This window comes from Aotus nancymaae, unplaced genomic scaffold (assembly GCF_030222135.1).
Source record: "Aotus nancymaae isolate 86718 unplaced genomic scaffold, 86718_ANA_hifiasm-v0.15.2.pri h1tg000115l, whole genome shotgun sequence".
Taxonomy (NCBI): Eukaryota; Metazoa; Chordata; class Mammalia; order Primates; family Aotidae; genus Aotus; species Aotus nancymaae.
In genome coordinates this window covers 13,155,187-13,169,603 of record NW_026988530.1, presented here as the reverse complement: position 1 = coordinate 13,169,603, position 14,417 = coordinate 13,155,187, and the positions used below count along the sequence as shown (strand labels likewise).

At 54.8% G+C, this 14,417-nt stretch overlaps 1 pseudogene; it reads right to left on the bottom strand.

Moving 5' to 3' along the window:
• Positions 1-1,979: 1,979 nt before the first annotated feature.
• LOC105707582 (putative GTP-binding protein 6) overlaps positions 1,980-14,417 on the bottom strand; it is an 84,652-nt pseudogene continuing 72,214 nt past the window's right edge.

Genomic DNA, 14,417 nt, shown 5'->3' with positions numbered 1-14,417 from the left:
GGTTCACGCCTGTAATCGCAGTACTTTGGAAGGCTAAGGCGGGCAGATCACTTGATGTCAGGAGTTCAAGACCAGCCTGGCCAACATGATGAAACCCCATGTCTACTAAAAATACAAAAATTAGCCGGGTGTGGTGGTGGGTGCCTGTAATCCCAGCTACTTGGGAGGCTGAGGCAGAAGAATCACTTGAACACGGGAGGTGGAGGTTGCAGTGAGTCAAGATTGTGCCACTGTACTCCAGCCTGGGTGACAGAGCAAGACTCTGTCTTGAAAAAAAAAAAAAATCCCAGCACTCTGGGAGGCCGAGGTGGTAGGATCATGAGGTCGGGAGTTCGAGACCATCCTGGCCAACATGGTGAAACACCGTCTCTACTAAAAATACAAAAATTAGCCAGGCATGGTGGTGGGCACCTGTAATCTCAGCTACTTGGGAGGGTGAGGCAGGAGAATCGCTTGAACCTGGGAGGCAGAGGTTGCAGTGAGCCGAGATCGCACCATTGCACTCCAGCCTGGGTGACAGAGCAAGCCTCTGTCTAAAAAAAACATTAAGAAAAAGTTACGTGTATCATGAATGTATATATGTGGATGCTAGTTTATTTTCTCACTATCATAAAATTACAAAATTTAAAAAAAGCTTAGCACAAACCATTCATTGATCACAGCTGTTTTTGTTTTTTGAGACAGTCTTGCCCCAGGCTGGAGTGCAGTGGCGCGATCTTGGCTCACTGCAACCTCCGCCTCCAGGACTCAAGCGATTCTCCCGCCTCAGCCTACTGAGTAGCTGGGACTACAGGCACGAACCACCACACGTGGCTAATTTTTTGTATTTTAGTAAAGATGAGGTTTCGCAATATTGCCCAGGCTGGTCTAAAACTCCTGAGCTCAATCGATCCACCTGCCTCAGCCTCTCAAAATGCTGGGATTATATGTGTGAGCCACTGTGCCCGTGAGCCACAGCCCCCGGCCAGCTTTCTATCTTTCCGCCTGGTTTTTTTTTTTTTTTTTTTTGTAGATAGGGTCTTGCTCTGTTGCCCAGGCTGGAATGCAATGACTCAATCTCAGCTCACTGTTACCTCCACCTCCCAGGTTCCAGGCATTCTCCTGGGTCAGCCTCCTGAGTAGCTGGGATTAAAGACACCCACCACCAGGCCTGGCTGATTTTTGTATTTGTCGTGGAGATGGAGTTTCACCATGTTGGCCAGGCTGGTCTCAAACCCCTGACCTCAAGTGCTCCACCTGCCTCGGCCTCTCAAAATGTTGGATTACAGGCGTCAGCCATTGTGTGTGATGTAATTTTTTATTTTTTGTAGAGATGGGGATCCCACTCTGTTGCCCAAGCTGGCCTCAAAGTCCTGAGCTCAGGTGATCCTCCTGCCTCGGCCTCCCTAATTCTCGGGGTTACAGATGTGAGCCTCTGTGTCCGGCTGGAGAATCACTTGAACCCGGGAGGTGGAGGTTGCAGTGAGCTGAGATCGGTCACTGCACTCCAGCCTGGACAACAAAGTGAGACTCCACCTCAAAAAAAAAAAAAAAAAAGCTTACCCCAAAGCATTCATTGATCAGAGCTTTCTGTCGCTCAGGCTGGAGTGCCGTTCTGTGACCTCAGCTCATTACAACCTCCGCCTCCCAGGTTCAAGCGATTCTCCTGCCTCAGCCTCCAGAGTAGCTGGGATTACAGGCATGCGTCGCCACGCCTGGCAAATTTTTATATTGTTAGTAGAGATGGGATTTCGCTGTGTTGGCCAGGCTGGTCTCGAACTCCTGACCTCAGGTTTTCTGCCCACGTTGGGGTCCCAAAGTCTTGGGATGGCAGGTGTGAGCCACTGTGTCCGGCTGGAGCCTGCTTTCTTATTGGTAGGGAGTCCTATAGCATTTGAATGTCGGTGAGCACAGATTTGGCGCCTGTTGTATGCACACTGACTCCGCAGTACACATTTGCTGCGAACTCATTCAGAAATGTCTCACCTTGTCTCTGCATCCTAAAGCTCTCGGGGACCCCACAGGTCCTTCTGCACCCTATAGGAGCCCTTTCTGAGCCAGAGACAGGCCACCAGAACACCGTCCCCTCTCCCACCCCAGGAGGCTGCCGCTCACCTGAGCTGGGCCCCCGGCCAGCCGGACACGGAGGGTGAGGACCTGTCTCCCCGTGGCCTTTGACACCGCCGCGTCGAGCTCAGCCTTCAGCTCCTGGAGTCCGTGCCCCAGCAGGGCAGACATGGGCATGACGTTCAGTTCTGTGAGGTGGTATCTGCAAGGGTAGGGAGGCCACAGAGCCCACTCAGCCTCAGGGCCACAGGCCGGCAGAAAGCAGGGTTCCCGGAGTCAGCCACCCGTGGGGCACAGCCTGGGGAAGCTCCTGGTGTCCTGAGTGTCACTGCTGAGGTTCAGATGAGGAGAGGGGGCATCTCCCCATGTGGCTTGAGCACATGCAGGGAAAGGAGATGTTTGCGGAAAGCAGGGTCCCCAGGAGTCAGCTGCCCACGAGACACAGGCTAGGGCAGCAACCTCTGCCTCCTGGGTTCAACCATTCTCCCTGCGTCAGCCTGCATGCCAAAGGTCAGCAGTTCACATGAGGGCAGGGTCTCCAGCGCCTACAGGGGAAGGCATGAGACGAGTGTGGGTGCCAGGGCCGGACTCACCCGGGCACCAGGTCCACCTTGTTGTGAACCTGCAGCATGGAGTCCAGGAGCGGGGTGGGCAGCCGCAGGCTGTGCAGCATGGCCATGATGCTGGCTTTCTGGAGCTCCGCCTTGGGGTGGCTGATATCCCTCATGTGGTTCATGCCTGTAATCACAGTACTTTGGAAGGCTAAGGCGGGCAGATCACTTGATGTCAGGAGTTCAAGACCAGCCTGGCCAACATGATGAAACAAGATCAGATCCTACAAGGGCCGGGCATGCAGTCAGAGCCCCAGCCCCACCAAGCTTGTAGGCAGGTCCGGGAGAGGGGTTCCCATGAGTTCCCAAGGCCAGGGTGGGGGTGACAGCTACCCCCATGTACAGGCCCTCGGACACCCCAGGATGGGCGTCCTGGGTTTACACTGGACGGAGCCCCACCCGACTCCACCTACCTGGCCTCCCATGGCACAGGTGACAAGTCTGCACCCCCAGACCCACAAAAAGGTGGTGCCACAAATGACCACTTAACCGCCACCTGCCAGCCACTGCTTCCTCATTCAATGCTTTGGGTGGTTTCATCCCACTGTGAAATCTTTTTACTTTTTTCGAGACAGAGTTTCACTCTTGTCACCCAGGCTGGAGTGCGACGGCACAATCTCAGCTCACTGCAACCTCCGCTTCCTGGGTTCAAGTGATTCTCCTGCCTCAGCCTGCCCAGTAGGTGGTATTACAGGCGCCTGCCACTTTGCCTGGCCAATTTTTGTATTTTTAGCAGAGACAAGGTTTCACCATGTTGGCCAGGCTGGTCTCGAACCCCTGACCTCAAATGATCCACCCGCCTTGGCCTCCCAAAGTGCTGGGATGACAGGCGTGAGCTGCTGCTTCCAGCCCTGACTGTGTATATGGGCTCATCACGGTGGCTGAGTGTGGGTGACACTAGGGCCACTGCTCAGCCTCTGCCCCAGGGACAAGGGATGCTTGGGGGACACTGAGTCTGAGGCCGAGGAGACAGTTGTTATTCTGCCCCGAGTGGTGCAGGTGTCCCAGAGCCTGGCCCCTGGTCGGAGTGGGCGTCTGAGGGCTTGGCCCCTTGGCTGATGGGGTGTCTCAGAGATGGTCCCTGGTCTCAGTGGGTGTCTGAGAACCTGGCCAGTGGGCTGAGTGGGCGTCTGAGGGCTGGTCCTTGGTCCAAGTGGGGTCTGAGACCCCGGCCTCTCTCAGTGGGTGTCTGAGACCCCAGCCCCTGGTCTGAGTGAGTGTGCGAGACCCCAGCCCCTGGTCTGAGTGAGGTCTGAGACCCCGGCCCCTGGTCCTAGTGGGTGTCTGAGACCCTGGCCCCTGTCTCAGTGGGTGTCTGAGCCCCCGGCTCCTGGTCTGAGTGGGTGTGAGAGACCCCGGCCCCTGGTCTGAGTGAGGTGTGAGATCCCAGCCCCTGGTCCGAGTGGGTGTCTGAGACCCCAGCCTGTCTCAGTGGGTGTCCACAGCCCCCCACAGCCCTGACTCACCGAGTGGGCCACATCTTCCAGGGTGGCAGAGAAGGACTCGATGAGGCCGTGTGGCAGCTGGGACAAGAACCCGACGGCGTCCACATATAGGATGGTCAGGCGTGAGGGCAGCGTGCCCATGTGGGCTGTAACATCTAGCGTGGCAAACAGCTGGTCCCGTGGCTGCAAGTCAGTGTCTCCCGTCAGCGCCTTCATCAGCATGGTCTTCCCTTGGAGGGCATGGAGGTCAGGGTCCAGGGAACTGTGGGTTCCAACCCCCGGAGCCACACCTGGGTCCTCAGAGTGGAGACCACAGCACCCTCTTGGGCGGCGGCACCCTGGGTGCCAGATCCCTGAGCTCCCCAGGCACCCCTGGGCCGCACAGGACATGCAGGACTAAGCCACTGCGGCTGCTCTCAGGCCGGATGCAGCAAGGCCGCTGTGTAGACACAGGGGAGCTGGTGGTATAGACAGGTGAATGTGAGATGGTGTGGATGGGAAGATGGTGTAGATGGAGGGAGGTGGTGGTGTGGAAGGGTGGGTGTGTGGATGGGAGGATGGAGTACATGGTATTGTCACCACAGCTGCTGTACCTACCATAGAGACCACGGGACCCCCTTTCCCTGGGTGAGTCCTCACCACAGCTGGTGTATGCAGCACGGAGAGCCCCCTCCCTGTGCAAGTCCTCACCACAGCTGGTGTACCCCACACAGAGACCATGGAACCCCTTCTCTGGGCACATGGTCACTTCAGCTGGTGTACCCCACCAAGAGACCACGGGACCCCCTCCCCTGGGTGCATGCTCACTGCAGTTGGTGTACCCCACCACGGAGACCATGGAGAACTCACGTCTTGCATGCTGCCACCGCAGCAGGTGCCTTTTCTTCCGAAGCCTGTCCAGGGCCTTCCTGATCTTGGCCTCCTTCTCTTTCAGGAGACGCTGCTGCCCCTGCATGAATGATTCTCCTAAAAACACACAAGACAGGGCAGTGAGCCAGGCCGGGAAAGGTGTGGGAGCAGGACGTGCCACTTTGGGTCCACGGGGGCTGCTCCTCCTGCTGCAGCATTTAGAGGCCCGGCCGCATTCCCAGCAGTGGCCCCAACACTCCCTTTCCCTGAGAAAGGGCTGCGCTCAGCCAGGCGTGGTGGCTCACACCTGTCATCTGGCACTTTGGGAGGCCAAGGTGGGTGGATTATGAGGTCAGGAGTTCGAGAGCAGCCTGGCCAATATGGTGAAACCCCATCTTTACTAAAAATACAAAAATTAGCCGGGTGTGGTGGTGGGCGCCTATAATCCCTGCTACTCGGGAGGCTGAGGCGGGAGAATCGCTTGAACCTGAGAGGTGGAAGTTTCAGTGAGCTGAGATCGTGCCACTGCACTCCAGCCTGGGCCAGAGCCAGACTGCATCTCAAAAAGAAAAAGTCTTGAGCACTGCAGAGGCTTCTAAGCGGGGCACAGCCGGGATGTCATCGTGAGGGGGCTCAATGGGGCTCCTTTGGCATCCTAAGTCCCAGAACCTGGGATTGGGACCTGATTTGTAAATACCATCTTTGTACAAACTCAAGACATCATCCTAGGTTAGGGTTGGGCCTGAATGCAAAGATCCATGTCCTTCTTAAAAGGTAGAGACTGGAGTGATGTGGCTGCAAGCCAGGGATACCTGGCGCCCCCAGGAGCTGGGAGAGGCAGAAGGAGCCTCTGGAGGCTTTTGGTCTCCAGGATGGGTGTGCACAGATTTCTGCTGTTTCAATCCCCACTTTGTGGCTACTTATGTCAGCAAAACCTCACAGAACCACCACCATCTCCTGTCTCCGCAGACGTGACCAGGAGACGGAGCCCCCAGCCGGCCCCTACCCTGTCAGAATCCTTCAGGGCAGCTGCTGACAACCATATTCTCAGGATGCCCTGGGGTGCCGCACCCAGCCAGAGTTACCTGACCCCATGATGTAGTGGGAGCTGGATCCTCCTCAGTGAAGGGGGGGGCGACGTCCCTTTTCAGGTTCGACCTGGCATGGGAACAGGAGGGGTTCACTCTCCAGGGAAGCTCTCTCCCTCCCAGCAGAGGTCTAGGTGAAGGTGAAGGAAACCGCAAGCCCAGGACACCTGGAGCCCCCCAGGAGCTGGGAGAAGCAGGAAGGGTCCTCCCTGAGAGCTTCTGGAGGGAACTGGATGATTCCATTTGAATGGGTTAAATAGTGATGCCCAAAATAGATGTTTATGTCTTGTTTCGCACAACCTGTGAATGGGACGTTATTTAGAAATAAGGTGTCTGGAAATGTAATTAGTTAAGGATCTTGAGATGAGGTCACCCTGGATTAGGGTAAGTCTTAAATCCAATGACAGGTGTCCTTCTAGGAGACAGAAGGGGAGGGTCAGGCGCAGTGGCACACACCTGTAATCCCAGCACCTTGGGAGGCCAAGGCAGGTGGATCATGAGGTCAGGAGATCAAAACATCCTGGCCAACATGGTGAAACCTCATCTCTACTAAAATATAAAAAAACTAGCTGGGCTTGGTGGTGGGCACCTGTAGTTCCAGCTACCTGGGAGGCTCAGGCAGGAGAATCGCTTGAATCTGGGAGGTGGAGGTTGTGCTGAGCTGAGATCCACCCACTGCACTGCAGCCTGGGTGACTGGGCAAGACTCCGTCTCAAAAAAAAAAAAAAAAATTGTAGACAGACACAGAGGAGAAGTCCACGTGGAGATGGAGGCAGAGACTGGAGTGATGTGGCCACAAGCCAGGGACACCTGGCACCCCCAGGAGCTGGGAGAGGCAGGAAGGATCCTCCCCGAGAGCTTCTGGAGGTAACTGGATGATTCCATTTTACTGGGTTAAATAGTGACGCCCCAAATAGATGTTTATGTCTTGTTCCCCAGGACCTGTGAATGGGACGTTATTTAGAAATAAGGTCTCTGCAAATGAAATTAGTTAAGGATCTTGAGATGAGGTCACGCTGGATTAGGGAAAGTCTTAAATCCAATGACAAGTGTCCTTCTAGGAGACAGAAGGGGAGACTCAGACAAAGAGGAGGAGCCTACGTGGAGATGGAGGCAGATACTGGAGAGATGCAGCCACAAGCCAGGGACACCTGGCACCCCCAGGAGCTGGGAGAGGCAGGAAGGAACCTCCAGAGGGAAGTGGATACAACTGTAGTGGATTGTCAACAGTAGCCCCCAGAAAGATCGGTCCACATCCTAAAGCCCAGAGCCTGTGAATTAGTGGGGCCTCTGGGCAGAAGGGAGGAGCTGGTGTTGGGGTCCCACTGGGCGTGTAGCTCATGCATTGTGAGTGAGGAGTATCCCAGGCCGAGGGGACCTACCTAGTGGGGAGTGGGGTGCGGTGGGGAGAGAGCGCTCCCACGGTGCTTTTCTTACTCTCATATACCCCCAGAACCACCAAACACGTGAGTACGGAACGGAGGGGCTGCGGGGTGGGTGTGATGGTTGGCCTGGGCATCCCAAGGTACCTGAGGAGCGGGATGTCTGCCAGGGCCATCTGCAGCCGGGCCTCCTTCGTGCAGGCGTTGCAGTGGAAAATGTGCAGGATGATGGTAAAGCGGTCAAACACCTCCATGCCCCAGGTGGCTTCCAGTTCTTTCTAGAGAAGGAGAGAGTGAGCTGGGCCCGGTGGCTCACACCTGCAATCCCAGCACTTTGGGAGGCCAAGGCGGGCGGATCACCTGAGGTCAGGACTTCGAGACCAGCCTGGCCAAAATACTGAAAACCTGTCTCTACTAAAAATACAAAAATTAGCTGGGTGTGTTGGCAGGCACCTGTCATCCCAACTACTCAGGAGGCTGAGGCAGCTGAATTGCTTGAAACTGGGAGGTAGAGGTTGCAGTGGGCCGAGATCATGGTGACACTGCCCTCCAGCTTGAGTGACAGAGTCAGATTCTGTCAAAAAAAAAAAAAAGAAAGAAAAGGAGAGAGCAAATGAGAAGCCAGAGGGGAAGGCCAGGCCCTAGTGGCCAGCCTCACAGGGAGGAGGACATTCCATCATGCCTTAAAGCCACTATCACCCAATCTGGCCCCTGCCTGGTGGGACGCTCTAGCATCCACTCATTCACTGCGTGGAGTGTGGGAGCAAACAAAGCAAAGCCACATTCTGGGATACCTTGGTCAGGGCAGCCATCCTCTCCACATTCAGGAAGACGCACGTGATGTCCGGAGATTGTCAGATCCTCTCTAAAGAAAGGAGGGTCCCGTCAGTGGCCATCCGTCCAGACCTGTGGACTGCGGGACAAGCCACGAGGCCCTTTGTGGGGTGTGCCGTGGAGGGCACAGTTCACAGACATCCCTGACCTCCTGAGCACCAGACCCAGGATCCAGGAAATCAGCATTGGAGGGATCTGTCTCTAGGGGTGTGTGTTTCATGTACACAGACGTGAACACGGTGAACACATCCCGGCGGAGACACACACACAAGGTAAACACATCCCAACAGGGACACACACATCTCACACACATACACGCACGCATGGTAAATGCATTCCAGTGGAGACACACACATACACACGGGGAACACATCGCAGTGGGGACACACACACAAACATACAGTGAACACATCGTGACATGGACAGACACAGACACATGGTGAACACATCCCAGTGTGGAGACACATACACAGGGAACACATTCCAGTTGGGACACACACACATACATGGGGAACATATCCCAGTGGGGACACACACACACCCCTCACACAGTGAACACATTGTGACATGGACAGAGACACATGGTGAACACATCCCAGTGGGGGGACACACACACGGTGAACGCATCGCAGTGGGGACACACACATATGGTGAACACATCCCAGTGGGGACACACACACAAGGTGAACACATCCCAGTTGGGACACACACACACACGGTGACATATCCCCATGGGGGAAACCCCCTCACACACACACGGTGGACACATTGCAGTGGGGACACACACCCACACACACACGGTGAACACATCCCGACAGGGACAGACACATGTATACACACACACACACAGTGAACACATCATGACAGGGACAGACACAGAGTCCCGGTGGACACATCCCAGTGGGGACACACATACACACACGGTGAACACATGGTGGGCCAGACACACACAGAAACACGGTGAACACATCCCAGCCCCGATGAGATGCCTCTGAGTCAGGCAGGGAAGCAGACTCCCACCTCAGCTAGTTAGTAAGTTAGTTAGCAGTAGTAGTAGCAGTTAGTAGGGTCTTACCCACTCTGCACTGTAAGCCAGATGGTCAAAAACTTGGAAGCACAAGGGCCCCACACAGGACCCCACACTAAGAGAGTGCATGGAGGAGGGACACAGGTCCAGCCTCCCATCCCTCCAGCTCCTATTGATGTGGGCTCCCAGCTCACCTGGACCACCCACTCATGGGACTGCTTCCCCTCTGGCCCAGTGAGACCCCTGTCCTTCCACGCGTCTGGGTTGAATGTTCTCGGGAGCAACAGATGGGAAAAGAGGTTTGGGGAGGGAGCAGGTGTGGACGGACTCACCTGTCAGGTGCTCAAAGTTCCCTTTGCCAAAGACAAGCTTCTTGTCTGGCGTTCTGGTGGACACGACCATCGTCTGCACCATGGACAAGCCGTCCAGCATGTGCACCAGTGCTGTGGCCTTTGCTACCTGTCACTCAGCTGTGGGGACACAAGGGCCACCTTGAGGGACGCTTCCTTTTGGGGTAGATCCAGGGCCTCAACCACACCTGCCTGGCGTGTCCTCCTCCTGGCCTTGACCGTAGGGCCTCTAAGTAGGAATCTGGCCAGGGAAGGATGCTGGAGCCACCACAGGACATGAGGGCTCCCCACCCTGCCTTATATAGGATTTGGGGTCCAGGTGGACACAGCAGGGAACTAGGGAGCTAGGAGTGCTCAGGGATAACTCAGGAACCACGGGCAGGGTTGGGGGGAGGAGATACAGGAGGTCTGGGTGCTGTTCTGAGCAGTTTGGGGCTTCCACTGTCCCAAGAGTTGCCCATTTTGGAAAACACCCTTGAAGGAGAACCGCTCATTGGCTACAGGGGCTTCCAAGGGAGATGTCAACAGTCTTGAGACTCTGGCACCTGCAGTGACTTAGGAATTTGGATTTCCTCCTGGGGAGTGGGGCGGGGGACTGGACACAGATGGTCTGCTAGACACCCTCCCTTCCCTGAACCCAAAAACACTGTGCCTACCTTGAACCCAGGGCAAGAAAAACAGGGTCTCATCACCAAGACCCAGCCCGGCCCACCCCACCCCACCTCACCCCAACTCACCTCACCCCAGGGGCTTCTCCCCATAAGCTCCGCCCCAGCCCTTTTCACCCCATAGGCTCCTCTCCCCAAAGCCCCGCCCATGCACCTCCACCTACGAAATCCTCCCCTCTGAGCCCTGCCCCTTCAGAGCCATGCTCTTGCATCTCCACCCATCAGATCCTCTCCTCAGAGCATCACCCCTTGAAGCCCCACCCACTACACCACTTGCGATCTTCCCCTCAGAGCCCCCGCCCCTGCGTCTCCACCTATGAGTGTCTTCCATCAGAGCCCCGCCCCTGAATCTCCACCTATGAGATCGTCCCCTCAGCGCCCAGCCCCTGAGTCTCCACCAATGAGACCCTCCCCGCAGGGGCCTACCCGCAGATTGCCAGCTCATTTCTCCCCTGCAACCCCCGCTGTGGTCACCTCACTTCATGTGCGGCTTCCCAGGGCCCCACTTGACATCGGGCTGGACCAGACACACGCGCTGGGTCCCGCCGGCAGCAGAGGCTCCCTCTGCAGCAGCTCCTCCTCTGCGTCCTTGTCCGCGTCTTCCAGCTCCTCCTCGTCCTCTCCCAGGCAGCTTCGGCCTCTGTCTGCCCACAGGCCCCCGCCCTCGGCCCCATGGCCCCTCCAGATTCCTGGGGACCCCACGGCCGAAAGCAGCGAGACCACGGATCAGAGCTCTATGCAGAGGGGAGGCGGGTGCCCTGCCCGGGTCTCACAGGCTGCATCCTGCTGTCTGTCAGGCTGTCCTCCCATCTGGACTCCAGGTCTGCTTTCAGGCTCACTCGAGAGTGTTGGTGGAAGTCAGTTACTGAGGTTGTAGGACTGAGGTCCCCCAGGACACCTCCGAAGACAATTAGCAACCAGGGTCCCTCCTTCTCTCCATGCCAGCTGGGAAGGCTCCCTCTCTGCACCACGGAGGAATCTTAAGTAACATTTTATAGTCATGGGAGTAACTCCCACACCATTTGCCACAGAACAGAACCTATCCATCATCCACACTCGAGGGAAAGGATTATACCACAGAGTGAGGAGGGGAACTTGGAGGCCACCCTGAAATTCTGCCAACCACACTTCTCTTCTGCACTACTAGGACCTCCAGGGTGTCCTGGCTTGGAGAGGCTGGTCTTGCACTGTTTGCTCTGCTGTTTGCACCCTGAGAATCCTCACCATGGAGGGCCAGGTACAGCTGGCCTACAGAGGGTAAAGGACCCAGGCCGCACTCCTTCCCACAGAGGGTGAGGGACCCAGGCTGCCCTCCTTCCCTTGGAGGGTAAGGGACCCAGACTGCCCTCCTTCCCACAGAGGGTAAGGAACCAGGCTGCCCTCCTTCCCACAGAAGGTAAAGGACCCAGGCCACCCTCCTTCCTGCAGAGGGTGAGGGACCCAGGTCACCCTCCTTCCCCTAGGACACACGCTACGCATGGCCAGCCCTGGATCATGTGACAACCATTGGATAGCATCCTCTAAACGCGGGAGGTAGGGGTGGTTTCTGTAATTCTAAATGAAGATCTCCACCAAAGGTCATGCAATCGCTCCAACCATCTTCTACAACCAAATCCCCACCAGCAGCATTAGTGCTGTGGCCATAAACTTCTCTGACAAGGGCCTGAGACCTGATTCCCTCCCCTTCAGAGACACAATTTATCGTGACTGCACAGAACAACCCTTTCTCCTGTTCATGCCTGTGACCAAGTGAGGGAAGAGGAGGTTGTTCCTGCAGCCACAGTGAACAGTGTAGAGACTTCTTACAAAGCTAGGCATGGTCTCACCTATTATCCAGCAATCATGCCATGGCTATTAACCCAACTGATGTGAAAATGTATGTCCATACAAAAAAACTGCATGCAGATGTTGTGAGCAGCTTTATTTACACTCACCCAAAACTGGAAGCGACGAAGATGCCCTTTAGTGGGTGAATGGCTAAAGAAACGAACACTTCATGTGATGGAATATGATTCAGCAAGAAAAAGAATAGTTATCAAGCTGTGCAAAGACATGGATACATCCTACCTGCATAGCACTAAGTGAAAGAAGTCTCTGAAAAGAAACTGGAGAAGAGTTGCTTCCGGCAGGAGTGTGGCTTAACAAATAGGAAGCCCCTATTTGTATATTCTGGAACCGCACAGTTAAGTGAGTGGATGCTGACGGTGGGAGCCTTTTTCTCAATGCTAGAGAGGAAGTTCACAGATAAGCAAGAGGAGGAGGCTGGAAGGATCCATGTGGGCATGGGTTAGTGCAGGAGACATTGGTAGGAATTCAGATCTAGTTTAATGCAAATGTAGATGGATACACATAGAGATGTTTACATGTATCCATACACGACTTCTTTGATGCACAGCCATTTCCTTGCTCTGTCAGCTGAGAGGGCCTAGAAGCAATGACACCCCAGTAGCCATGAGCACACCTAGCACCCTGATCTTGGTTTCTGCCGTTCTTCAACTCTAAAGGAGCCAGAGCTCCTGGGAGAAATGGCTGAGTCTTGGGCTGGGGCAGGAAATAGGCTAGATGAGGCTGGAGCATCTCCTTGTGCTGGAAAGTAAGGACATGCCCCACAAATCCCAATGACAGGCTGTGTCCCAGGGGCACAGAAGCCAACTGAAAGCACCCTGTGGCCAGAGTGTAAACATTTCAGCAAACTGTAATAAATAATGTAGTAGTGGATTATAACCCAAAGTACAAAATAAATATGCATGAGTCCACACCGATGTAAATAAAAGAATAAATGAAGAACAACAGGCAAGCCTCCCATGTCCCTAAATTCTAAATAATTTACATAGATATGCTACCTCAAGGAAATGGAGCATAACCCCCGACTTCTGAAGTGCTGGCTGCACATGGTATTTCCTTCCAAGGAATATAAAATGGGAACGGGGTGGGGCAGCTTATAGGCAGAAACAACACACAAACACAACCTCATCCTGAGGACCAAATCCAACATCAGTCAGCCATCCATCATGCGGATAGCTCGCCCCTGTCACTGTCCCAGTGTTTGTGGCCCCCCCTAATTCACATATGCAGCCCTAACCCCCAAGGTGCTGGTTTAGGAGGTGGGGACTTTGGAAGGCTGGAAGGTGATTCAGTCATGAGGATGGAGCTCTTGTTAGTGGGATGAGGATGAGTGGCCTTGTAAAGGAGACCCCAGCAGGCCCCTCACCCCTCCACCCTGTGAGGACACAACTGGATGGCACCAGCTGAGACAGCGTGTCCTTGGTCTTGACCTTCCATCCTCCAAAACTCTGAGGAATAACTGTGGTTTATGAGCCTCCCAGCCTGTGGTATTTTGTCCCAGCAGCCCAAGCTAAGACTTGGTTGCCCATGGTATGATGTGAGCGGAGGGCATTTGCCTCTGTGATCTCCTCCCAAAACCCACAACCAGAAACACGTTCCAATCCAGGAAGACTCTACAAAATACCCTATCAGTACCCCTCAAACTGTCAAGGTTCTCAAAACCGAGGAAAGTCTGAGAAACTGCCAGAGCCATGGGGGCCTGGAAACACATGGCAGCTGAATGTGATGTGGCGTCTGGGTGGGATTCTGGAACACAAAGGGACATTAGGGCAAAAACAGGGGAAATGTTAATAAAGCAGAGACTTCAGTTCATACGAGGGTATCCATATCAGTCCATTAACTGTGACAGATACTCGATGCTAATGGCAGATATAGGTAATAGGATAGCCTAGTGTAGGGTGTATGGGAACTCAGCAACCTTCTCCCAGCTTCTCTGTGTGTCTGATGGTATTCTAAGCATGAAGGTTTAGTGCACACATGCACACACACACACACACGTGTATACATACCACCCCAAGACAGAGACAGAGTTTGTGCTCTGTACCAGGCTGGTGTTTCCCTCAGTTGGTAATGACCCAGCTTCCCCCCACCCCCAGGGAAATTCCAGGAGCAGCAAGCAGGTAGGACTAAAGTGACTCACACACCTTCCCATGGCCCAGCAATCTCACCCACAGGTCACACCTGAGAGAAGAGAGGCCTGGAGGAGACCGCAGTATGAACTCATGTCCAGTTTAATGCAGCTTAATGCAGGTCCACAAAAAACACATAGGCA